Genomic DNA, 27,495 nt, shown 5'->3' with positions numbered 1-27,495 from the left:
TCGACCATCGGCATGATGGTTGGAAGCAAATGTAAGTTCATACCAAAAGATCATTAACAACAATACCAACTTGCGGACGACAAGGTAGTACAACTACCAATACCAAAGTAACTTATAATCTTTTTACTCCTGGCCCTAGTGTTCGTCTGGTACAAAATCTTGCAGAGGACCAACTCCCGCTCCTTCTCTTGCTCTAGGTCCCTGAGGTGGTACTGGTGCATCACCCAGTTGGTCCTCTACTAGTCGAAGTTCTTGTTGGTGTGTAGCACCAGAACCTTTTTGCTGCCCATCTGCTGGCCGTTGACCATCACCGGCAAGGTATTGCCGGTCTTGTGCCACATCGCGTGCATGCCGCACTCCGACTGTATCTTGCGACGCGTCCACGTGCCCCTTTTGAATGCCCTGGAATTGCGCTGGAAGAAATGCTTCCTTAGGCCACTCAGTGTGATACCCGCAGTATTGTCGAATACATGTTTTAGTGTACGTAGTTGGCATTTTCATAACATCTTTGGCATGTTGCAGTCACTTGTTTCACTTTTTATTAACTGTCAAATTGTAATTGCTTCACCAGGTCTGCGTCTAAAAAGAAAAATAGAGCTATAAACAAAGGAATATGCTTGTGCAAGTAGATGGCCGATCGATGTCTTACCTGGAAGTTTCTCAGGTTGGTATAGCATATGCCGTGCTCGTTGTCGATGGTTGGTATGAACAAATCGATGAGAGGGTGAGATCTCGCACTGTCAGCACTCACTTTGGCCTCAAAGTGCTCGATCAGCCCCTGAATCCGTGGGATCGAACTTGACGCCAGCCGGCAGCACCGACCAATCCTTCTTTGACTTGCATCGATAATTCCAGTTATATGGTACTCAATGTATGATCAATCGACTGTTTTAAGTGAATGATGAAAGATTTCGACAGATAAGTGGTACTCCAAATCTGAAGTCCAGAATACGCGAACACGCCTCCGGGATTCTTGTGTCACCTCACGCGCAGCGTGTTGTCACGTCAACTCAATGTGTGGACATGATGAATATTTTTTTTTTGAAACTGGACATGATTAATAATTTGACCGACGTATACTAGTACTGCTACTGTACTACTTACTAGTCGTATTGAGTGTCACAATTTATACATAGGTTTAACTAACAAGTATGCACTTGAAGCCTAATTGACACACACACACACACACATACATACATATATATATGGCTTCTGCACAACATCTCCATCATCATTATCAGTACATCCTACGCAGGTGAGTTAGGATGCACTTGATCCCAGGAAGGTATCTATCCTTCAAACCAGAGGAGTGCTTCAAACTAACAACAATACATAATATCCAACAAAAGAGGGTCGTGCTACATCAGCAGAATACATGGCTCAGTCTAGATATCAACACGAATCAAGTTGTGCATATTTGTGTTGGCATGAACCACATTGCTGCATGTCGGGTTTGCAAAAGCCATCCATCGCATGGAAGCTTGATGCCTTTCACACACTGAAGATTATCTGGCAACAAGCTGTGTCGACGAATCTCTGGATATGGTGATTCATGAAACCCATGGTATGATGTGTAAACACAGTCCCCCCTGGCGAATGGAAGTTGCATAGCATAGTAATCATCGCCGGTAATATGATCGATGATTGGTTGGATGATCAGATAATTGAGCCCAAGGAACAAGGAGTGGTTGCCGTGGCTGTAAGCTCGCCTCCAGTTGAATACGCCTGGCCCAACGGAGCTCGGATCTTTCTCGAACACGAAGCAACCATAGCCATCAATGTGACGAACGCCCCACACATTGTACTGCATGTGGTTTGATGTAATGGTTTGGTCAATTTGGTACGTGCGAATGAGCATCAAATGACCGCCGCCAGCTGAATGAGCGATAAACCACCACCCATCGGCTGGTATGATTCCAGGTCCTGCAATCATGAAGGCCAACGCATTTGCGTCTGCTGCAACAATTCAAATTGGAGACCAAAAGGACAAAAATAAACAATCATGTTCAGAGTATGTGTGGAATTAAGATTATTATAACAGTGACACATATCATAGACAGAGAATTGCAATGCCGTGGTCATAATCATACCCCAAGTTTAAAAAATAAGCCAATGGCTTTCATATTCTAGCAATATGTCATGGTTCAAACATCATGTAACAATGAGAGGAAAACAGCTATGATAGAGCCTACTCATATTCTACCATAGCACTTACTACTACTATTCTCATATCAACTCTAAGCAATAACGTGCGTTGTTATAAAAATCTTGGAAACGAGAGTAACATATAGCAATCATGATGTTATGCTCATAATATGTATTCTAACAATCATTAGATGCCAATTGTTCTCACATCAACTCTAACAATAACATGTGTGGTCATAAAAATCTAGGAAATGAGAGGAACATATACTCCCTCCATCCCAAAATAACTGTCTTAAGCTTAGTACAACTTTGTACTAGAGCTAGTACAAATTTGAGACACTTATTTTGGGATTGAGGGAGTAGCAATGATGTGGTTATAGACATACTATCTATTCTAAATTTGTAACAATGAACAGGCAGTCGTATTCATAAGGTAAAGATGAGATGAGATAGAACAATTACACGATGACAGGTTCCACCAGTATAGGCAGCCAATCTGTGTGTCGACCGCGTAAACAATGCCATCATGCACTATAGCATCAGACAGAAATGTTGCCTCAACAGGATTGATGATGAGCCATAACCATGTATGGCGACCGGATTCCAGATAGACCAATCCCATGTTGAACAAGGCAATGAGCTTGTAATCCATGTAGTCTTCTAATGGTGTGGGCACTTCGCAGATTACAACTTTCAGCAAACAAAGGTCGAGCCAAAAGCTTGACGCATCTCGTGCGTAGTAGGCAGGAGTGTCTGGCAGGTCGCAAGGCTCGATGGCGGCGGTATCCAACGATGGAAGGGTGATCTCTCGCTGGGTGTAGATATCCACGACATGCCACGGACTACCGGATTGGTGGATGAGGACGATCCAGTTGGCCTTCATGCCCGCCCAGTAGTTGCCGCGCATGAAGGACAAGTGGACGGGTAGTGGTAGCATGTCAAGGGGCACCACAGCAACCTCCGTAGGATCGTCAAGTCGGTGTTTGGGCCACCTGCGAGGATCGGGCATCAGCAAGCAGGGTGTCTTGAAAAGAGCCGGCTGGTTGTAGACGAGTAGACGGTACAAAGACACCGAGAATGTGGCCAGACGGACGGTGATGAGTAGGTCCATACGATTACAGATCTGCTCCAAGAGAACATCGGGGAGGGAATTCCAATCGCGGCTCTGCGTGTCAGTCGGTTCTTCCATTGGGGTTTTCGGTGCCTGCGAGCCAGCGGGGAAGTGGATTCGGGCGGGCGAGCGAAGAAGCTTCTCCTCGTGTGGACGAGCAGTGAGCGGGGGGATATGGTACGCACGAGCTACCAAGGAAGATGGCGCGGGCGGGCGAGCAGTGAGCGGGGGTAAATGGTGTGCGGCCGACGATGGGGAAGAGAGGAGGAAGAAGAAGAGAGGAGGAATAAGAGTGGAAGATGGGGAAGAAAGTGCATTAAATCTCAATTCTACTAGTACTACTACCAGGATATACCGTCCTTCGGAGTGTAAATAGTTACACCAATGACATGTGGGTCTACCACAAGAGGGCCCATATGTCAGTTAATGGAGGATAGAGGTGCGTAGGCATATTTGCGGAAGCGTGCTCTACTAGCAAACATGATGGCAGTACTGGGTAAGGCTGATTTAGTAACACCAACACGCTGGTTCAGCTTATTAATTACGTGTCTCATCTGCTGCAGCGTGTATTGTCACTTCACTGTGAAGACTAGTTGAATAGTTCTCTCTGACCAAGATGGGGAATAATGGACCACAAAGACTTCCTTTCTACAATATCCCTGTGCCTCTACGCTCACTTCACTCATTTTGCTCCGTACCTAGTCACTTGTTGAAATCTATAGAAAGACAAATACTCCGTATTTGGGAACAGAAGGAGGCTTTTACTCCGTATTTGGGAACAGAGGGAGTATCACCATATGGAGGGAACATAGGAAGCTTGAAATATAAACATGTCAATGGGAGGGAGTAAGCCCCATGCATGCATGCATGCATGCAACATACATCACTCACACGTACACATGGACGGACGCAACACTCACGCACCCATGCAGCACACAACACACGACGCAACACACACGCTCATGCTCAAGTGCTCAACCTACTCCCTATGTCCGTGAAAGACTGTACATTTAGAGATTTACACATTGACTAGGGCATAATTAACGCCCAAAAGTAGCAGACTTATGTGTGCATGCAACCATTGAGATAAGAAGATTAAATGAAGGCCGTTGCATGCTGTAATTAAGGATAGACATGTAGCCTATACCTAGAGCACAAGTTGGTGCATTAGTCAATCAATATCGATTTAGATTAAAGGCTAAATGCGTTGGAAGTGTAGATGTACATCATGTACTACACTCTTTCTTTTATAGCCGATGTACACTCTTTGTTAGAAGACTAAGGGAGTACACGTGCATGCACTCACATACACAGCCAGGGTGGTTCGCGCGCAAGGGTTGGACTCCTGTCGCACCTGCGTAAAGTTTTGTTTAACTGATTTCTTTGCTCTGCCAACTGACAGGTGGGACCCACAAACCAGGTGACAATTTAACCAGTCAACAAAGTGCCACGTCGACTATGTGGCTGGTCAGTAGGGTGCAATACGGTGCTCTACGATGAGCTAGTGATCGTATAATCACCGCAAAACTATATATAGTGACCGTAAAGAGCGTATTGTTACATACATTGACCGCTAGTGTATTTTTCTCATTTCAAATTAAGCCATATTAATCGGAAAGGACGCAATATGGACTACTAGTACTAGTACTGCTTTGATGTGTCCCGTCAACTTGCCGAACCAGGAGAAGCTTGCTTACTATGCCTCTCCCTCGCCCACGTGCGCGGTGGTTCACATGACGAGGAGAGGGTTTTGACTATAGCACCCTCTCCCTCTCCCTCTCCCTCTCTCTTGCCCTCGCCCTCACCCTCGCGGTGTACGTGCAACAGTTCAATCGGTGTCAGATTGCCAGAAGGATATTGTTGTAGGGTGGAACCCTATGTGGAGATCTTTCATGAATTGGAGGGGAAATCCCCAAGAACACAAAGAACACAAGAGAGGGGAAACACTCAAATTGACTAGATCCAATCACACATATGCTAGATCCAAGAACACACAAGAGGTCACAATGATCCAAGAGCAACAAAGTAAAGATACAAGGTACTAGTTCATCCCAATCCTATGAGGAGAGAGGTCTTGATGATCCTATGATGGGGATCCTTCCCAAGATGGGGGTTTGATATCCACTAGGGATCTTCTCCTAGGAGGTCTTGATCTCCTAGAGGAGTGGGTACAAGGAGCAAAGCTCTCTAAATCATCTCATATACTTTGCTATCCTCTAAATGAGCTAGGAGAGGGCTATATATAATATAGGGACGAAATATGAGGGGGAGAGGGGTACAAGGTTCAAAGACCCCAAAATGCACGCAGGCATACGGAGGGTTCCGGGCACCCGGAGGTGGTGCGGCTGAAGGTGGCTGGGCACCCGGGGCCGAAGGGCCGGGCACCCGGGCTAGTCAGGGTGCTGCGGCCTGGTGGTTGAGGTGGCCGGGCACCCAGGGGTGACGGCCCGGGCACCCAGGGGTGACGGCCCGGGCACCCGAGGTGGAGGCTGGAGGCGTGGCCGGGAACCCGGGGTGCAGCCCAGGCGGCGGCTGGGCAAAGGGCCGGGCACCCGGGGGCGGCTGGGGCAGCGCCTAGGGGAGGGCCGGGCACCCGGGCCCCTCATGGCCGGGCACCCGGGGTGGGCATGGGACGCGCCCAGGTTGAGGCCGGGCACCCGAGGCCAAGGTGGCCGGGAACCAGGAGTGTCCAGGTCCTCCCCTTCTCCGTCCTTCTCGTTCACGTCTCCTTCCTCCTTCTTCTATTCAGGTGCAAGTGCCTCCGTCCTTGCTTCCTCATGTGCTTCTTCTCGGTACCTAGTGATGCACACCATTCCCACTTGAGGTAGGACCCAATTCATAGGTGATTCCGAATGAAACTCAAAGAGGAAAGAATTGACCTCGTCCTCGATGACGCATGCGCGAGCTCTTGTCCACGGTCCTCTCCGTCCTTACGGTGGTGGTGTGGCGTCCATGGTGATGGTTGAGGGATGCTCTGCATCACATATTGTACTATAGTATCATCATTGTTGGACCTTCCGAAGAGGCAAAGAGCCAAGTGCAAGGTTCACACGAGTACGAACTGTTGAACCTCCCGAAGAGGCAAAGAGCCAAGCGCAAGGGTTTATAGGAGTTGTCGTCCTAGTAGGAGTGTACTACAACTATAGCGAACAATGCTACTGTATGATGCCACCATGTCACGTATATCCAAAGTTGTGCCACCTTTTTTCTCAAAGAGCATGTTGGAGACCGTGCAACAACCACACAAGTTGCACGTACACATAACACATTTACTAGTAATAAATTCTAAAGGACAAATGCCAGTATGCCACCCAAGTTCATCTCCAATTCATGTGATAAATTTGTGCACGACTAGTCTACATATATTCACAGCGCTACCGTTCACAATTACCGTACTCCACTTACACGTTATAGATGGGCTACATGTCCTCCTCTAGGTTCCAGTCCTAGGTGTTCTTCATGGATGGCACGATCCATAGCGGTGGGCAACGGGAATCACTATCACAGCTTTCTAGTCCGGTTCCACACGATGGAGACTCATCCAAGATGAAGCGGCATAAATCAAGGATAGCATGTCCTAGCATGTCGTTCATCCGATGGTGCGCACTGAAGACACAACGATGCTTCATGAACGGTAGGCCTTCTGTGTCGTGCACGGAAGGTGGCATTCGCTTCACAATGGGGTAGCTGTCCCCGATGAAAAGCAAGTACTCTCCAAGAGCGTTCCTCGGCACCCAGGTAGCATCACAAGGGTCAAACTCGACGCCATTCATCTGGTACACGCGACATCTCAGATATGGACAAATGGTGACGTACATAGTCAAGGTCCATGCATAATAATGTTGTGCTCAAATATGGCGGTCAGTAATACTTTGCAGCAAATAGTACTACTCCGGTATAGAGAAAGTAAAATAACCGGCTTATTATATATAGCCACTCTTGGCTACATGGATGAGATAGTAAGACATGGAAAAACAAAAATGGTGGCAGCTAGTGGGTTTTTCAAGGGCCTAGCTAGCTATACGCGTCGTCCAAGGTAAAAAGTACTCCTACTAGTACTACTAAGTATACTACTAGTACAACAATGAAAGAGAAGGTGAGAGGGTTAAAAAATGGAATACCTGGGTAGATGGTGACGGTCCGATTGTGGTAGATTGTGTGACCATGTTGCACATCAGTGGTACCATGGGTAACGACTGCTAAGATAGTTGCTCCCAATATGCCAAAGTCAGCTACAAGGTTCCAGGTTAGATCGAATCGCGGATGCAAATGCACATCCAGGATCGGCGATCTTATTTTGATCAGGGGATGAATGGTCCCTGCAAAATAATGGAGTACCGTTAGGGATGCAAATGATGGTTTGTGCATTCTGTTTGTAATTTCCCATATCGTAGGATGGCAACCAGATGAAACAAGTCCCCTGGCTTGTCACCGTGAAGATGCGGCCTAGATGGCGCACGGCGTCTTCGAACGTGTAGGGGTACAAATCTGCTGCCGCCAACATGCGCAAGCCTCTGCCGTTACTGCCTCTTGCATTGATGGCAATCCTTATGCCGAACACCACAATGAGATAGTAATCATCATAGCCGCGTCGCTTTGTTGGCGGGTTCGCAATTGCTATCTTCTTCAATCTCATGTAGGCATCATCATACGTATTCAAGCCCAGCCAGTCTGGAAGGCCGATCCCAATGGTGGAGAAGGGGTCTACCGGAACGGCCGCACTACTGTGGATGTTGTGCAAAATGATGGTGGTATCCGGCCGGAGGTATGCAAAACAATCTTTGTTGGCACCGACCCAGACCTATATATAATACGGTGGGCAGCAGAGAAATTACGGGATGGAAATGGAATAACTAAGTACTACATAATCAAACTCCATTACTGACTGATACGTCTCCAACGTATCTATAATTTTTGATTGCTCCATGCTATTATATTACCCCTTTTGGATGTTTATGGGCTTTATTTTACACATTTATATCATTTTGGGACTAACCTACTAACTGGAGGCCCAGCCCGTATTGCTGTTTTTTTTGCCTATTTCAGTATTTCGAAGAAAAGGAATATCAAACGGAGTCCAAACGGAATGAGACCTTCGGGAGCGTGATTTTTGGAATGAACGTGATCCAGAGAACTTGGAGTGCAAGTCAAGAAGCAAATGAGGCGGCCAGGAGATAGCAGGGTGCGCCCACCCCTATAGGGCGCGCCCCTGTCTCCTGGGCCCCACGAGTGGCCACCGACGTACTTCTTCCGCCTATATATACCTACGTACCCCAAAAACATCCAGGGAGCCAACGAAGAACAATTTCCACTGCCGTAACATTCTGTATCCGCGAGATTCCATCTTGGAGCCTTCGCCAGCGCTCCGCCAGAGGGGGAATCGACCATGAAGGGCTTCTACATCAACACCATAGCCCCTCCGATGAGTTGTGAGTAGTTTACCACAGACCTTCGGGTCCATAGTTATTAGCTAGATGGCTTCTTCTCTATTTTTGGATCTCAATACAATGTTCTCCCCCTCTCTTGTGGAAATCTATTCGATGCAAACTCTTTTTGCGGTGTGTTTGTCGAGATATGATGAATTGTGGGTTTATGATCAAGTTTGTCTATGAGAAATATTTTAATCTTCTCTGAATTCTTTTATGTATGATTGAGTTATCTTTGCAAGTCTCTTAGAAATATCAGTTTGGTTTGGCCTACTAGATTGATCTTTCTTGCCATGGGAGAAGTGCTCAGCTTTGGGTTCAATCTTGCGGTGTCCTTACCCAGTGACAGAAAGGGTGCAAGGCACGTATTGTATTGTTGCCATCGAGGATAAAAAGATGGGGTTTATATCATATTGCTTGAGTTTATCCCTCTACATCATGTCATCTTTCTTAATGCGTTACTCTGTTCCTATGAACTTAATACTCTAGATGCATGCTGGATAGCGGTCGATGTGTGGAGTAATAGTAGTAGATGCAGGCAGGAGTCGGTCTACTTGTCGCGGACGTGATGCCTATATACATGATCATGCCTAGATAATCTCATAATTATTCGCTTTTCTATCAATTGCTCGACAGTAATTTGTTCACCCACCGTAATACTTATGCTATCTTGAGAGAAGCCTCTAGTGAAACCTATGGCCCCTGGGTCTATCTTTTATCATATAAGCTTTCAATCTACTTTTTTTGCATCTTTACTTTTTGCATCTATATTATAAAATACCAAAAATATATTTATCTTATCATACTATCTCTATCAGATCTCACTTTCGCAAGTGGCCGTGAAGGGATTGACAACCCCTTTATTGCGTTGGTTGTGAGTTCTTTGTTTGTTTGTATAGGTGCGTGGGACTTTTGAGGAGCCTCCTACTGGATTGATACCTTGGTTCTCAAAAACCGAGGAAAATAGTTACCCTACTATTGCTGCATCACCCTTTCCTCTTCAAGGAAAACCAATGCAAGCTCAAGACGTAGCTAGAAGGATTTCTTGTGCCGTTGCCGGGGAGGTCTTCGGTCAAGGCAAGACATAACAAGTACCCATCACAAACTCATCTCCCTCACATTTACATTATTTGCCATTTGTCTCTTGTTTTCGTCTCCCCCACTTCACCCTTGCCGTTTTATTTGCCCTCTCTTTCCCAATCTCTCTCTTTTTCGCTTGCCTTTTTTTGTTTGCTCGTGTGTTGGATTACTTGTTGCCATGGCGCAAGATAATACCAAATTGTGTGATTTCTCCAATACCAATAATAATGATTTCCTTAGTACTCCGATTGCTCCTCTTAATGATGTTGAGTCTTGTGAAATCAATACTGCTTTGTTGAATCTTGTTATGAAAGATCAATTCGCCGGCCTTCCTAGTGAAGATGCCGCTACTCATCTAAACAACTTTATTGATTTGTGTGATATGCAAAAGAATAAAGATACGGATAATGATATTGTTAAATTGAATTTATTTCCATTTTCACTTAGAGATCGTGCTAAAGTTTGGTTTTGGGCTTTGCCTAAAAATAGTATTGATTCTTGGAACAAGTGCAAATATGCTTTTATCTCTAAGTATTTTCCTCCCGCTAAGATTATCACCCTTAGGAACGATATTATGAATTTTAAACAACTTGATCATGAGCATGTTGCCCAATCTTGGGAAATAATGAAATTGATGATTCACAATTGCCCTACTCATGGTTTGAATTTATGGACGATCATACAAAATTTTTATGCCGGCTTGAACTTTGCTTCTAGAAATCTTTTAGATTCGGCCGCGGGAGGCATGTTTATGGAAATCACGTTAGGAGATGCTACAAAACTTCTTGATAATATTATGGCTAATTATTCTCAGTGGCACACCGAAAGATCTTCTAGTAAAAAAGTGCATGCTATAGAAGAAATCAATGTTTTGAGTGGAAAGATGGATGAACTTATGATGTTTGCTACTAAAAATACTCCTCTTGATCCCAATGATATGCCTTTGTCTACTTTGATTGAGAATAATAATGAATCTATGGATGTGAATTTTGTTGGTAGGAATAGTTTTGGAAACAATGCTTATAGAGGAAACTTTAATTCTAGACCGTTCCCCTAGTAATTCCTCTAATAATTATGGATATTCCTACAATAATTCTTATGGTAATTTTAATAAGATGCCCTCTGATTTTGAGAATACTGTGAAATAATTTATGATTTCTCAAAAGAATTTTAATGCTTTGCTTGAAGAAAAATTGCTCAAAGTTGATGATTTGGCTAGGAACGTTGATAGACTTTCGCTTGATGTTGATTCTCATAAACTTAGATCTTCTCCTCCTAAGCATGATATCAATGAGTCTCTCAAAGCAATGTGAATTTCCATTGATGAGTGCAAGGAAAGAACCGCTAGATTGCATGCTAAGAAAGATTGCTTTGTAAAGGCGTGTTCTTCTAGTTTCAATGAAAATAATGATGAAGATCTTAAAGTTATTAATGTGTACCCTATTAGATCTTTGTTTTGCAACATGAATCTTGATAATAATGGGACTGGAGATGAGTCAACTTTAGTTAGAAGGCGTCCCAAGAATTCGGAGTTTTAGATCTTGATGCTAAATTTGATAATAGTGGGATTGGAGAGGTCATGACTTTAAATAGCATTGAACCCACTATCTCGGATTTCAAGGAATTTGACTATGATAACTGTTCTTTAGAAAGTTGTATTTCCTTGTTGCACTCCGTTGTTAATTCTCCTCATGCTTATGGTCAAAATAAAGCTTTTACCAAACATATCGTTGATGCCTTGATGCAATCTTATGATGAAAAACTTAATTTGGAAGTTTCTATACCTAGAAAACTTAATGATGAGTGGGAAGCTACTATAAGGATTAGAATTAAAGATCATGAGTGTTTTGCTTTGTGCGATTTGGGTGCTAGTGTTTCCACGATTCCAAAAATTTTGTGTGATATTCTAGGTTTCCATGATCTTGATGATTGCTCTTTAAATTTGCACCTTGCGGATTCCACCATTAAAAAGCCAATGGGAAGAATCAATGATGTTCTCATTGTTGCAAATAGAATTTTGGTGCCCATAGATTTTATTGTTCTTGATATAGATTGCAATCTTTCTTGCCCTATTATTCTTGGTAGACCTTTCCTTAGAACGATTGGCGCGATTATTGATATGAAGGAAGGGAATATTAAATACCAATTTCCATTAAAGAAAGGCATGGAGCACTTTCCAAGAAAGAAAGTCAAATTACCTTATCAATCTATCATGTGAGCTACTTATGAATTGAGTGCCAAAGATGGCACTACTTAAATCTATCTTCGCTTTTATGCCTAGCTAGGGGCGTTAAACGATAGCGCTAGTTGGGAGGCAACCGAATTTTATTTGTATTTTTTGTTTTTGTTTCTGTTTAGTAATAAATTTTGCATCTACCTTCTGTTTAGATGTGTTTTTATGTTTTAATTAGTGTTAGTGGCAAGTAGAACCTATAGGATAACCTATGATGATAGTTAATTTGATTCTGCTGAAAAACAGAAACTTTGTGCGCACGAATTTAGTTTTGTTAAATCACAGAAAGGTGCTTTTGCGTTGATTCCTTTTCTACTGATCAATAGACAAATTGTACATGACTTCCTATTTTTTTAGGATTTTTAGAGTTCGAGAAGTTTGAGTTAGTTACAGATTGCTACAGAATGTTCTGTTTTTGACAGATTCTGTTTTTCGTGTGTTGTTTGCTTATTTTGATGCATCTATGGCTACTATTAAGTGGTATGAACCATAGAGAACTTGGAATACAGTAGGTTTAACACCAAAGTAAATAAAGAATGCATTCATTACAGTACCTTATGTGGTGGTTTTGTTTTCTTTCACTAACGGAGCGTATAAGATTTCCTGTTGAGTTTTGTATTGTGAAGTTTTCAAGTTTTGGGTAAAGCTTTGATGGACTATGGAATAAGGAGTGGCAAGAGCCTAAGCTTGGGGATGCCCATGGAACCCCAAGATATTCAAATATAGCCAAAAGCCTAAGCTTGGGGATGCCCTGGGAAGGCATCCACTCTTTCGTCTTCGTTGATTGGTAACTTTACTTGGAGCTATATTTTTATTCGCCACATGATATGTGTTTTCTTGGAGCGTCATGTATTATATTAGTCTTTGCTTTTTAGTTTACCACAATCATCCTTGCTGTACACACCTTTTGGGAGAAGGCCACTTGATTGAATTTGCTAGAATACTCTATGTGCTTCACTTATATCTTTTGAGCTTGATAGTTTTTGCTCTAGTGCTTCACTTATATCTTTTAGAGCATGGCGGAGACTTAATTTTGTAGAAATTGCTAGTATCTCATGCTTCACTTATATTATTTTGGGAGTCTTTTAGAACAGCATGGTATTTGCTATGGTTATAAATTGGTCCTGGAATGTTAGGCATCCAAGTGGGGTATAATAAAAACTATCATAGGAAGTGAATTGGATGCTATGATCAATTTGATACTTGATAATTGTTTTGAGATATGGAGGTAGTGATATTAAAAGTCATGCTAGTTGGGTGATTATGAATTTAAAGAATGCTTGTGTTGATGTTTGTGATTCCCATAGCATGCACATATGGTGAACCGCTTTGTGATGAAGTTGGAGCACAATTTTATTTATTGATTTTCTTCCTTTTGAGTGGCGGTCGCGGACGAGCGATGGTCTTTTCCTACCAATCTATCCCCCTAGGAGCATGCATGTAATACTTTGTTTTTGATGACTTGTAGATTATTGCAATAAGTATATGAGTTCTTTTGACTAATGTTGAGTCCATGGATTATACGCACTCTCACCCTTCCACCATTGCTAGCCTCTTGTGCCGCGCAACTTTCATCGATACCATACACCCACCATATACCTTCCTCAAAACAACCACCATACCTACCTATTATGACATTTCCATAGCCATTCCGAGATATATTGCCATGCAACTTTCTATCGTTCCATTTATATGACACGCATCATCATTGTCATATTGCTCTTTGCATGATCATGTAGTCGACATCGTATTTGTGGCAAGGCCACCTTCATAATTTTCATACATGTCACTCTTGATTCATTGCATATCCCGGTACTGTTGGAAATATGCCCTAGAGGCAATAATAAAAGCATTATTATTATATTTCCTTGTTCATGATAATTGTCTTTATTCATGCTATAATTGTGTTATCCCGAAATCGTAATACATGTGTGAATAACAGACACCAACATGTCCCTAGTGAGCCTCTAGTTGACTAGCTCGTTGATCAACAGATAGTCATGGTTTCCTGACTATGGACACTGGATGTCATTGATAACGAGATCACATCATTGGAAGAATGATGTGATGGACAAGACCCAATCCTAAACATAGCACAAGATCGTATAGTTCGTTTGCTAGAGTTTTCCAATGTCAAGTATCTTTTCCTTAGACCATGAGATCGTGTAACTCCCGGATATCGTAGGAGTGCTTTGGGTATGCCAAACGTCACAACATAACTGGGTGACTATAAAGGTAGACTACGGGTATCTCCGAAAGTGTCTGTTGGGTGACATGGATCAAGACTGGGATTTGTCACTCCGTATGACGGAGAGGTATCACTGGGCCCACTCGGTAATGCATCATCATAATGAGCTCAGAGTGACCAAGTGTCTGGTCACGGGATCATGCATTATGGTACGAGTAAAGTGACTTCCCGGTAACGAGATTGAACGAGGTATTGGGATACCGACGATCGAATCTCGGGCAAGTAACATATCGATAGACAAAGGGAACAACGTACGGGGTTGATAGAATCCTCGACATCGTGGTTCATCCGATGAGATCATCGTGGAGCATGTGGGAGCCAACATGGGTATCCAGATCCCGCTGTTGGTTATTGACCGGAGAGTCGTCTCGGTCATGTCTGCTTGTCTCCCGAACCCGTAGGGTCTACACACTTAAGGTTCGGTTACGCTAGGGTTGTAGGGATATGTATATGCAGTAACCCGAATGTTGTTCGGAGTCCCGGATGAGATCCCGGACGTCACGAGGAGTTCCGGAATGGTCCGGAGGTAAAGATTTATATATAGGAAGTCCTGTTTCGGGCATCGGGACAAGTTTCGGGGTTATCGGTATTGTACCGGGACCACCGGAAGGGTCCCGGGGGTCCACCGGGGTCCACCTGTCCCGGGGGCCACATGGGCTGTAAGGGGGTGCGCCTTGGCCTAATGGGCCAAGGGCACCAGCCCCACATAGGCCCATGCGCCTAGGGTTAAGAGGGGGAAGAGTCCTAGGAGGGTAAGGCACCTCCTAGGTGCCTTGGGGGGAGGGAAACCCCCCTTGGCCACCGCACCCCCTAGAGATTGGATCTCCTAGGGCCGGCCACCCCCCCTTGGCACCCCTATATATAGTGTGGGGGAGAGGAGGGACTTCATACCTGAACGCCTTGGCCTTTGGTTGCCTCCTTCTCCCTCCCCAACACCTCCTCCACCTCCATAGTGCTTAGCGAAGCTCTGCCGGAGTACTGCAGCTCCATCAACACCACGCCGTCGTGCTGCTGCTGGTGCCATCTCCTCAACCTCTCCTCCCTCCCTTGCTGGATCAAGAAGGAGGAGACGTGGCTGTTCCGTACGTGTGTTGAACGCGGAGGTGCCGTCCGTTCGGCGCTAGTCATCGGTGATTTGGATCACGTCGTGTACGACTACATCATCCCCGTTCTTTGAATGCTTCCGCTCGCGATCTACAAGGTATGTAGATGCATCCAATCACTCGTTGCTAGATGAACTCCTAGATGATCTTGGTGAAACGAGTAGGAAAATTTTTGTTTTCTGCAACGTTCCCCAACAGTGGCATCATGAGCTAGGTCTATGCGTAGTTCTTCTTGCGCGAGTAGAACACAATTTGTTGTGGGCGTAGATTTGTCAACCTTCTTGCCGTTACTAGTCCTTTCTTGCTTCAGCGGTATTGTGGGATGAAGCGGCCCGGACCAACCTTACACGTACGCTTACGTGAGACCGGTTCCACCGACTAACATGCACTAGTTGCATAAGGTGGCTGGCGGTGTCTGTCTCTCCCACTTTAGTTGGAGCGGAATCGATGAACAGGGTCCTTATGAAGGGTAAATAGAAGTTGACAAATCACGTTGTGGCTTTAACGTAGGTAAGAAAACGTTCTTGCTAGAACCCTAATTCAGCCACGTAAAACTTGCAACAACAATTAGAGGACGTCTAACTTGTTTTTGCAGCAAGTGGTTTGTGATATGATATGGCCAAAGTTGTGATGAATGATGAATGATCTATATGTGATGTATGAGATGTTCATGCTATTGTAATAGGATTCACGACTTGCATGTCGATGAGTATGACAACCGGCAGGAGCCATAGGAGTTGTCTTTATTCTTTATATGACCTGCGTGTCATCAAGAAACGCCATGTAAATTACTTTACTTTATTGCTAAACGCGTTAGCCATAGTAGTAGAAGTAATAGTTGGCGAGCAACTTCATGGAGACACGATGATGGAGATCATGATGATGGAGATCATGGTGTCAAGCCGGTGACAAGATGATCATGGAGCCCCAAGATGGAGATCAAAGGAGCTATGTGATATTGGCCATATCATGTCACGTTTATTATTTGATTGCATGTGATGTTTATCATGTTTTGCATCTTGTTTACTTAGAACGACGGTAGTAAATAAGATGATCCCTCACAATAATTTCAAGAAGTGTTCCCCCTAACTGTGCACCGTTGCGACAGTTCGTCGTTTCAAACACCACGTGATGATCGGGTGTTTATTCAGACGTTCACATACAACGGGTGTAAGACAGATTTACACATGCAAACACTTAGGTTGACTTGACGAGCCTAGCATGTACAGACATGGCCTCGGAACACAGAGACCGAAAGGTCGAACATGAGTCGTATAGAAGATACGATCAACATGAGATGTTCACCGATGATGACTAGTCCGTCTCACGTGATGATCGGACACGGTCTAGTTAACTCGGATCATGTAATACTTAGATGACTAGAGGGATGTCTAATCTAAGTGGGAGTTCACTAATAATTTGATTAGTTGAACTTAATTATCATGAACTTAGTCTAAAATCTTTGCAATATGTCTTGTAGATCAAATGGCCAACGTAGTCACTCAACTTCAACGCGTTCCTAGAGAAAACTAAGCTGAAAGACGATGGCAGCAACTATACGGACTGGGTCCGGAACCTGAGGATCATCCTCATAGCTGCCAAGAAAGATTATGTCCTAGAAGCACCGCTAGGTGACGCACCCGTCCCCAGCAGAACAAGATGTTATGAACGCTTGGCAGCACGTGCTGATGATTACTCCCTCGTTCAGTGCGGCATGCTTTACAGCTTAGAACCGGGGCTCCAAAAGCGTTTTGAGAGACACGGAGCATATGAGATGTTCGAAGAGCTGAAAATGGTTTTCCAAGCTCATGCCCGGGTCGAGAGATATGAAGTCTCCGACAAGTTCTTCAGCTGTAAGATGGAGGAAAATAGTTCTGTCAGTGAGCACATACTCAATATGTCTGGGTTGCATAACCGCTTGACTCAGCTGGGAGTTAATCTCCCGGATGATGCGGTCATTGACAGAATCCTTCCAGTCGCTTCCACCAAGCTACAAGAGCTTTGTGATGAACTTCAATATGCAGGGGATGGAAAAGACCATTCCTAAAGTATTTGCTATGCTGAAATCAGCAGAGGTAGAAGTCAGGAAGGAACATCAAGTGTTGATGGTCAATAAAACCACTAAGTTCAAGAAAGGCAAGGGTAAAAAGAACTTCAAGAAGGACGGCAAGGAGGTTGCCGCGCCCGGCAAGCAAGCTGCCGGGAAGAAGCCAAAGAATGGACCCAAGCCCGAGACTGAGTGCTTTTATTGCAAGGGAAGCGGTCACTGGAAGCGGAACTGCCCTAAGTACTTAGCGGATAAGAAGGCCGGCAAAACAAAAGGTATATGTGATATACATGTAATTGATGTGTACCTTACTAGTGCCCGTAGTAGCTCCTGGGTATTTGATACCGGTGCAGTTGCTCACATTTGTAACTCAAAGCAGGGGCTGCGGAATAAGCGGAAACTGGCAAAGGACGAGGTGACGATGCGCGTCGGGAATGGTTCCAAGGTCAATGTGATCGCCGTCGGCACGCTGCCTCTGCATCTCCCTTCGGGATTAGTTTTAAACCTTAATAATTGTTATTTAGTGCCAGCTTTGAGCATGAACATTGTATCGGGATCTCGTTTAATTCGAGATGGCTACTCTTTTAAATCTGAGAATAATGGTTGTTCCATTTTTATGAGAGATATGTTTTATGGTCATGCTCCTATGGTGAATGGTTTATTCTTTATGAATCTCGAACGTGATGCTACACATGTTCATAATGTGAGTACCAAAAGAAGTAAGGTTGATAATGATAGTCCCACATACTTGTGGCACTGCCGCCTTGGTCACATAGGTGTTAAACGCATGAAGAAGCTCCATGCGGATGGACTTTTAGAGTCTCTTGATTATGAATCATTTGACACGTGCGAACCATGCCTTATGGGTAAAATGACCAAGACTCCGTTCTCAGGAACAATGGAGCGAGCAACCGACTTATTGGAAATCATACATACCGATGTGTGCGGTCCAATGAGTGTTGAGGCTCGCGGTGGCTATCGTTATGTTCTCACCCTCACTGATGATTTAAGTAGGTATGGGTATATCTACTTAATGAAACACAAGTCTGAAACCTTTGAAAAGTTCAAGGAATTTCAGAGTGAGGTTGAAAATCAACGTGACAGGAAAATCAAGTTTCTGCGATCAGATCGTGGAGGAGAATACTTGAGTCACGAGTTTGGGGCACACTTAAGAAAATGTGGAATAGTTTCACAACTCATGCCGCCTGGAACACCTCAGCGTAATGGTGTGTCCGAACGTCGTAATCGCACTCTGTTAGATATGGTGCGATCTATGATGTCTCTTACCGATTTACCGCTTTCTTTTTGGGGCTATGCTTTAGAGACTGCCGCATTCACTTTAAATAGGGCTCCGTCGAAATCCGTTGAGACGACACCGTATGAATTATGGTTTGGGAAGAAACCTAAGCTGTCGTTTCTAAAAGTTTGGGGATGCGATGCTTATGTCAAGAAACTTCAACCTGAAAAGCTCGAACCCAAATCGGAAAAATGCGTCTTCATAGGGTACCCAAAAGAAACTATTGGGTGCACCTTCTACCTCAGATCCGAAGGCAAGATCTTTGTTGCCAAGAATGGGTCCTTTCTGGAGAAAGAGTTTCTCTCGAAAGAAGTAAGTGGGAGGAAAGTAGAGCTTGATGAAGTATTGCCTCTTGAACCGGAAAATGGCGCAACTCAAGAAAATGTTCCTGATGTGCCAGCACCGACTAGAGAGGAAGTTAATGATAATGATCAAGATACTTCTGATCAAGCTCCTACTGAAATTCGAAGGTCCACAAGGACACGTTCCGCACCAGAGTGGTACGGCAACCCTGTCTTGGAAATCATGCTGTTAGACAACGGTGAACCTTCGAACTATGAAGAAGCGATGGCGGGACCGGATTCCGACAAATGGCAAGAAGCCATGAAATCCGAGATAGGATCCATGTATGAAAACGAAGTATGGACTTTGACTGACTTGCCCGTTGAGCGGCGAGCCATAGAAAATAAATGGATCTTTAAGAAGAAGACAGACGCGGATGGTAATGTGACCATCTATAAAGCTCGGCTTGTCGCTAAGGGTTATCGACAAGTTCAAGGGGTTGACTACGATGAGACTTTCTCACCGGTAGCGAAGCTGAAGTCCGTCCGAATCATGTTAGCAATTGCCGCATTCTATGATTATGAAACATGGCAAATGGACGTCAAAACGGCATTCCTTAATGGTTTCCTTAAGGAAGAATTGTATATGATGCAGCCGGAAGGTTTTGTCGATCCTAAGAATGCTGACAAAGTGTGCAAGCTCCAACGCTCGATTTATGGGCTGGTGCAAGCATCTCGGAGTTGGAACATTCGCTTTGATGAGATGATCAAAGCGTTTGGGTTTACACAGACTTATGGAGAAGCCTGCGTTTACAAGAAAGTGAGTGGGAGCTCTGTAGCATTTCTCATATTATATGTAGATGACATACTTTGATGGGAAATGATATAGAACTCTTGGACAGCATCAAGGCCTACTTGAATAAAAGTTTTTCAATGAAGGACCTTGGAGAAGCTGCTTATATATTAGGCATCAAAATCTATAGAGATAGATCGAGACGCCTCATAGGTCTTTCACAAAGCACATACCTTGATAAGATATTGAAGAAGTTCAATATGGATCAATCCAAGAAGGGGTTCTTGCCTGTGTTACAAGGTGTGAAATTGAGCTCAGCTCAATGTCCGACCACGGCAGAAGATATAGAAGAGATGAGCGTCATCCCCTATGCCTCAGCCATAGGTTCTATTATGTATGCCATGATGTGTACCAGACCTGATGTTAACCTTGCCGTCAGTTTGGTAGGAAGGTACCAAAGTAATCCCGGCAAGGAACACTGGACAGCGGTCAAGAATATCCTGAAGTACCTGAAAAGGACTAAGGAAATGTTTCTCGTTTATGGAGGTGACGAAGAGCTCGTCGTAAAGGGTTATGTCAACGCTAGCTTCGACACAGGTCTGGATGACTCTAAGTCACAAACCGGATACGTGTATATTTTGAATGGTGGGGCAGTAAGCTGGTGCAGTTGCAAGCAAAGCGTCGTGGCGGGATCTACATGTGAAGCGGAGTACATGGCAGCCTCGGAGGCAGCACATGAAGCAATATGGGTGAAGGAGTTCATCACCGACCTAGGAGTCATACCCAATGCGTCGGGGCCGATCAAGCTCTTCTGTGACAACACAGGAGCAATTGCACTTGCCAAGGAGCCCAGGTTTCACAAGAAGACAAGGCACATCAAGCGTCGCTTCAACTCCATTCGTGAAAATGTTCAAGATGGAGACATAGAGATTTGTAAAGTACATACGGACCTGAATGTAGCAGATCCGTTGACTAAACCTCTCCCTAGAGCAAAACATGATCAACACCAGAATTCCATGGGTGTTCGATTCATCACAATGTAACTAGATTATTGACTCTAGTGCAAGTGGGAGACTGTTGGAAATATGCCCTAGAGGCAATAATAAAAGCATTATTATTATATTTCCTTGTTCATGATAATTGTCTTTATTCATGCTATAATTGTGTTATCCGGAAATCGTAATACATGTGTGAATAACAGACACCAACATGTCCCTAGTGAACCTCTAGTTGACTAGCTCGTTGATCAACAGATAGTCATGGTTTCCTGACTATGGACACTGGATGTCATTGATAACGAGATCACATCATTGGGAGAATGATGTGATGGACAAGACCCAATCCTAAACATAGCACAAGATCGTATAGTTCGTTTGCTAGAGTTTTCCAATGTCAAGTATCTTTTCCTTAGACCATGAGATCGTGTAACTCCCGGATACCGTAGGAGTGCTTTGGGTATGCCAAACGTCACAACATAACTGGGTGACTATAAAGGTAGACTACGGGTATCTCCGAAAGTGTCTGTTGGGTGACATGGATCAAGACTGGGATTTGTCACTCCGTATGACGGAGAGGTATCACTGGGCCCACTCGGTAATGCATCATCATAATGAGCTCAGAGTGACCAAGTGTCTGGTCACGGGATCATGCATTACGGTACGAGTAAAGTGACTTGCCGGTAACGAGATTGAACGAGGTATTGGGATACCGACGATCGAATCTCGGGCAAGTAACATATCGATAGACAAAGGGAACAACGTACGGGGTTGATAGAATCCTCGACATCGTGGTTCATCCGATGAGATCATCGTGGAGCATGTGGGAGCCAACATGGGTATCCAGATCCCGCTGTTGGTTATTGACCGGAGAGTCGTCTCGGTCATGTCTGCTTGTCTCCCGAACCCGTAGGGTCTACACACTTAAGGTTCGGTTATGCTAGGGTTGTAGGGATATGTATATGCAGTAACCCGAATGTTGTTCGGAGTCCCGGATGAGATCCCGGACGTCACGAGGAGTTCCGGAATGGTCCGGAGGTAAAGATTTATATATAGGAAGTCCTGTTTCGGGCATCGGGACAAGTTTCGGGGTTATCGGTATTGTACCGGGACCACCGGAAGGGTCCCGGGGGTCCACCGGGTGGGTCCACCTGTCCCGGGGGGCCACATGGGCTGTAAGGGGGTGCGCCTTGGCCTAATGGGCCAAGGGCACCAGCCCCACATAGGCCCATGCGCCTAGGGTTAAGAGGGGGAAGAGTCCTAGGAGGGTAAGGCACCTCCTAGGTGCCTTGGGGGGGAGGGAAACCCCCCTTGGCCGCCGCACCCCCTAGAGATTGGATCTCCTAGGGCCGGCCACCCCCCTTGGCACCCCTATATATAGTGGGGGGAGAGGAGGGACTTCATACCTGAACGCCTTGGCCTTTGGTTGCCTCCTTCTCCCTCCCCAACACCTCCTCCACCTCCATAGTGCTTAGCGAAGCTCTGCCGGAGTACTGCAGCTCCATCAACACCACGCCGTCGTGCTGCTGCTGGTGCCATCTCCCTCAACCTCTCCTCCCTCCCTTGCTGGATCAAGAAGGAGGAGACGTGGCTGTTCCGTACGTGTGTTGAACGCGGAGGTGCCGTCCGTTCGGCGCTAGTCATCGGTGATTTGGATCACGTCGTGTTCGACTACATCATCCCCGTTCTTTGAACGCTTCCGCTCGCGATCTACAAGGTACGTAGATGCATCCAATGACTCGTTGCTAGATGAACTCCTAGATGATCTTGGTGAAACGAGTAGGAAAATTTTTGTTTTCTGCAACGTTCCCCAACAGGTACACCACCGGAGGCATTCATATAGAGTCATATTTTGTTCTAGTCTTGAGTTGTAAATCAATAAAAGTGTGATGATCTTCATTATTAGAGGATTGTCCCAGTGAGGAAAGGATGATGGAGACTATGATTCTCCCACAAGTCGGGATGAGACTTCGGACTTTATAAAAAAGAAGAGAAAGACCAAAAAGAAAAAAAGAAAGGCCAAAGAAAAAATGAGAAAAAAATAAAAAAATAAAAAAAGAATAAAAAGAAAGAAAAAATGAGAGGAAAAGAGAGAAGGGACAATGCTACTATCCTTTTACCACACTTGTGCTTCAAAGTAGCACCATTATCTTCATGACAGAGAGTCTCCTATGTTGTCACTTTCATATACTAGTGTGAATTTTTCATCATAGAACTTGGCTTGTATATTCCAATGATGGGCTTCCTCAAAATGCCCTAGGTCTTCGTGAGCAAGCAAGTTGGATGCAGACCCACTTAGTTTCTTTTGTTGAGCTTTCTTACATTTATAGCTCTAGTGCATCCGTTGCATGGCAATCCCTACTCACTCACATTGATATCTATTAATGGGCGTCTCCCACTACAAAAAAAGACACATCCGTGACATTTTGGGACGAATGAATTTTTTTCCTGTCATACATATGACACTTCTATGACGATAATTGTGACAAAACCCGGTATCATCATAGATGTGGTGGGCTCCTACTTCTATGACAAAAAATCATGACAGAAAATGGGCTTTTCGTCCTGGGCGGGCCGGAGACGCAGCTGCATGACATTCTTTGGGCCGTCCATGACGAAAAAAACCGTGGTAGAAGCGAGGGCGAGGAAAATTTCGGGGAGTTCCCGGTTACGGTGGGAGGTCGGGGATCGAGCGATGCACGTTTCTCTTGTACACGTACACGCGTGTGTGCGAGGCGTTGGCTCTAACTGAACCCGAGCGAGGCGTTGGGCTCTAACTGAACCCGAGCGATTGCACTGCAGGCTACGCGTTACTAAACCTGAGCGATCGATCGATGGTTGTTAACTGAACCCGATCGAGCGATTCCTTCGCTACTGCTGCTAACTGAAGCCAATCGATGCTGCCTCTGGGATGAACAGTGAGCGTTGCGGGGGGGGGGGGGGGGATTGGATGAACAGTGAGCGGTGGCGTTGCCTCTGGATGAACAGGACCCCATGGTGTGGAGGGCTGGATGAACAGTAGACGGTGGAGGGGTGCCCGTGGAGGGGTGGTTGAACAGGACCCCGTGGTGTGGAGGGCTGGATGAATAGTAGACGGTGGAGGGGTGCCCGTGAGGGTGGTGGAGGCTGGATGAACAGGAGCCCGTGGAGGCTAGAGGAGGTCGACGGTGGAGATGAACAGTATCCCGTGGAGTCCCGTTTTGCGGTACGCCACACCCCTCCCGATGAACATGACCCCCGTTTCGACCGTAGCGCTCCAACACAAGTCCGTTTCCTATGTTTTGCGGTACGCCACATCCCTCCCGATCAACAGGACCCCCGTTTCGACCGTAGGAGGTCCGTTTCATCCGTTTTGCGGTACGCCACACCCCCCGATCAACAAGACTCCTGTTCCGACCGTAGAAGGTCCATTTCCTCCGTTTTACGGTACGCTACACCCCTCCCGATCAACAGGACCCCGTTCCGAACGTAGGAGGTCTGTTTCCTCCGTTCTGCGGTACGCCAGGCCTCGTTTCCATCGCCTGTTTCGTCCAAGCCCTCCCGATCAACACGACCACGCATTCCATTCCGACCCAGCCGGTTGGCTCCCCATGAACATGACGACGACGCTGTTTCTCAGTTCTGACCCAGCCATGTACGTATGTGTGAGTAGGCGTTCGAGACCCTGCCCGTATGTACGTACGTGGCCGTATTTTCTTTCTTGCACCCTGGCCGCTATACGTACGTGTACATGCTACGTGCGCGCCTCTACTATGACACGTGCGTGCCTCTACATGGACCAGTATATATGTATGTACACGTTCGCGACCAGAATGGCAATGCTACGTAAGCTTCGACCAGGTGGGTCCCGACTGTCAGGCACTTCCTTGCGTGCGAAGATGTAGCTGGTGGGTCCCAGCAGCTAGGGGGGCGAATCATATTTTTTTTGCCTGGATGCACTTCCTTGCGTGCGAAGATGTAGCTGGTGGGTCCCAGCAGTCAAGGGGAAACGTTTTTTTTTGCAAAATACGGTGGCCCGTCCGGTGGGTCCCTGCTTTCAGGTGGAGGAATATTTATTTTCCGCATAATAAGGAGGCACTTCCTTGCTGCGTCCGTGGACCCAGCTGTCAGCCTCTCCACGTACAGTCCATGTCCGATGGAAGTCATTCCTTGACCATGTTGACCATGCCGCGCCGAGAGCACCAGGGCGGTGGATGATGGCGAGGCCTAGGAAGGGGACGACGGGGAGCCGGGGAAGACGCGACAGTGGAAGCCCGCGCGGAGAGGAGTACGAGGGTTCACTGGTTCGGCTACGGCGTGAGGCTGCCGTCGCCGCAGGGCCTGTCCAGCGGTGGGAATAGTAGGGGGCGGTGAGGCCTCCGCGGCAGCACATCCGGCCACGGGAGGCAGGAGCATGCGGCACAACCGGCGCTGTTTTGGGCGGCTGGAGCAAGAAGACCAGAGGTTGAAGAAGCACTACGACCGTTGGATGGACATCGTATGGTCATTGGAGCTAGAATCGTTTATATTGACTAAGTTGACAAAGCCCTCCATCCCCGTCAACTTAGTAAGCCCCCAAGTCAGCCTCCCACCAAGGTGGGTCCCAGCTAGCAGGGGGGTATTCATTTTTTGTGCATAATAAGGAGGCACTTCTAGTGGGTCCGAGCTGGCAGCAGGGGGAACATTTTTCTCGCGAAATACGGTGGCCCGTCGGGTGGGTCCCAGCAGTCAGGGGCAAACGTTTTTTTCGCGAAACACTAGTGGCCCGTCCGGTGGGTCCCTGCTGTCAGGTGGAGGAATAATTATTTTCCGCGTAATAAGGAGGCACTTCCTTGCGGCTGCCGTGGACCCAGTTGTCAGCCCCTCCACGTACAATATTCTTCCGATGGAATTCGGTCGTTGACCACATTGACCATGCCGCGCCGAGAGCACCACGGCGGTGGATGATGGCGAGGCCTAGGAAGGGGATGACGCGGAGCCGGGGAAGATGCGGCAGTGGATGCCCACGCGGAGAGGAGTACGAGGGTTCACTGGTTCGGCTGCGCCGCCGTCGCCGCAGAATAATAGGGGGTGTGGGTGAGTGGAGTGGAGGGATGGCCTGGCCAACGGTGGGAGTAGTATGGGGTGGTGAGGCCTCCACGGCAGCACAGCCGGCCACGGGAGGCAGGAGCAGGCGGCACGACCGGCGCTACTTTGGGCGCCTGGAGCAAGAAGACGAGAGGTCGAAGAAGCACTACGGCCGTTGGATGGACATCATACGGTCAGTCGAGCTAGAATCATGCATATTGACTAAGTTGACAAAGCCCTTCGTCCCCGTCAACTTAGTAGGCCCACTATACTGGGTCCCAGCTAGCAGGGGGAGTATTCATTTTTTTGTGCGTAATAAGGAGGCACTTCCTTGCGTGCGAAGATATAGCTGGTGGGTCCGAGCTGTCTGGGGCGGTAACGTTTTTTTCGTGAAATACAGATGCCCTTTCGGTGGGTCCCAGATGTCAGGTGGAGAAATCATTATTTTGCGCATAATAAGGAAACATTTCCTTGCGTGCGGCCGTGGACCCAACTGTCAGCCTCTCCATGTACAGTCCACTTCAGATGCATGTTGGTCGTTGACCATGTTGACCATGCCACGTCGAGATCACCAGGGCGGTGGACGACGACGAGGCCTAGGAAGGGAACGACACGGAGACAGGGAAGACTCGGCAGTTGTTTCCCACGTGGAGGGGAGTACAACTGTACGAGGGTTTACTGGTTTGTCTGCCGTGGTCAGAGAGTAACAGCAGGTGTGGGACTGTGGGTGAGTAGAGGGATGGCTAGGCCAGCGATGGGAGTACGGTGGGGCGGTGAGGCCTGCACGACAGCACAGTCGGTCGCGGGGAGGAGGGAGCAGGCAGTCCCACCGGCGCTTGTTTGAGCGGCTGGAGCAGGAAGAGCAGAGATTGAAGAAGCACGACGGCCGTTGGATGGACATCCAACAGTATACAGGCCATCTGTGGAAAGCCTCAAATCTGTGGAAAACAACATATAGCCCATCTGCCATTATTTAAAATAATTTACATCCCATTTGATAATTCTTATGGGTTTTTTGGAGCCCATATTCTTTTTGTTAGCATTACAACCCACATTGTGGCCACAGTTAAAAAATTATACGAAATTTTGCATATGTCGGTGCGGTCTGCACTGTTTTTAATCCCGAAATTTCAAGTTACATTCAAACAAGATTTAAAAATAAATGTATATCAATATAAAATCCAGTAAATTGTCCACGCATAAAAATCAATGCAATTTAAAATCTCAAAATGAAAAAAGATATTTGAAACTAATTGCCGGTTTGATGTGTTTGAAAAATGTACATCCCATTTCACATTACTGATAGGCCAATTTCTCGGCGAGTCGAATGAAGCTCTCCTCATCTTGAAATATTTGCAGCCCAACAGGCCTGATAAAGCGACTTACTTGACAAATCACAAAAAAACTGGCTTGCCATTTTCAGAAAGAAAAAAAAACTACTGAGCTGGTCTATGGTAAACATAAAAGAAAAGGCTGTCTAGACAGGCCAGAGTGTCCCACACATCCCCTGCTTCCGTCTCAAAAACAAATTAGATAAATGCCACTCCAATTATGGCGATTCATAAAAATGCCACTGCAATTTCCAAACTTTGAAAAATGCCACTGCAATTTTGCAAACTTTGAAAAACGCCAGTGCAGTTTGCAAACTTTGAAAAACGCCACTCCAGACTTCTAAAAATGCCACTAGAAA

Source organism: Triticum aestivum, chromosome 6B (genome assembly GCF_018294505.1).
Source record: "Triticum aestivum cultivar Chinese Spring chromosome 6B, IWGSC CS RefSeq v2.1, whole genome shotgun sequence".
NCBI classification, from domain to species: domain Eukaryota; kingdom Viridiplantae; phylum Streptophyta; class Magnoliopsida; order Poales; family Poaceae; genus Triticum; species Triticum aestivum.
The sequence above is the reverse complement of the archived record's forward strand: the minus strand, read 5'-3'. Positions refer to the sequence as shown.